This window comes from Acyrthosiphon pisum, chromosome A2 (genome assembly GCF_005508785.2).
Source record: "Acyrthosiphon pisum isolate AL4f chromosome A2, pea_aphid_22Mar2018_4r6ur, whole genome shotgun sequence".
Taxonomy (NCBI): domain Eukaryota; kingdom Metazoa; phylum Arthropoda; class Insecta; order Hemiptera; family Aphididae; genus Acyrthosiphon; species Acyrthosiphon pisum.
In genome coordinates this window covers 43054245-43054876 of record NC_042495.1, presented here as the reverse complement: position 1 = coordinate 43054876, position 632 = coordinate 43054245, and positions in this window count along the sequence as shown.

Genomic DNA, 632 nt, shown 5'->3' with positions numbered 1-632 from the left:
TATCGAACATTCTCGAAAACTCCCTGACAAAATTACTAGAAATAATATAATGACGTTTACAAGTTATAAAATTATAAGCACAGCATTTCCAAATCTAAAATCCAAAAATATATCCAGAATAAATTCGGAAAATAATAAATTTTAGTAGGTAAATAGCTAATATCGCCGCAGCGCTGCGTTCCATAATGCCGTATTGATATAATAATATAATTATTTTTAAATAAAATAAAATAATTTTCAGAAACTGATGTAAAATAAATAATCAATTATTTGATACTAATTCCTAAATAGTTATATTTTATTCTTATATAGTTATATGAGAAAATCGTATTTTCATTGATTTATCTGATTTTTTTCATTACTGGCTAGTACCTAGGTACCTGGTACCTACTAATCGTTACTTTTTAGTAATGGCTAATATTTAGTCAAGGTAGACCATAAACCTTTATGGCTTTATTTTCACCTAATTTTAGTCAATAGTATTAAAAACGTAGGGATTGAAACTGATTTTAAATACCATTAAAAATGGAAATTTATATCATATTAAAATGTGGTTTAATTCATAATTGTTAACCTTATCTTAAAAGCTAATAAAAAAATAATTGTTAGACTGTATATAATTATATAGTATA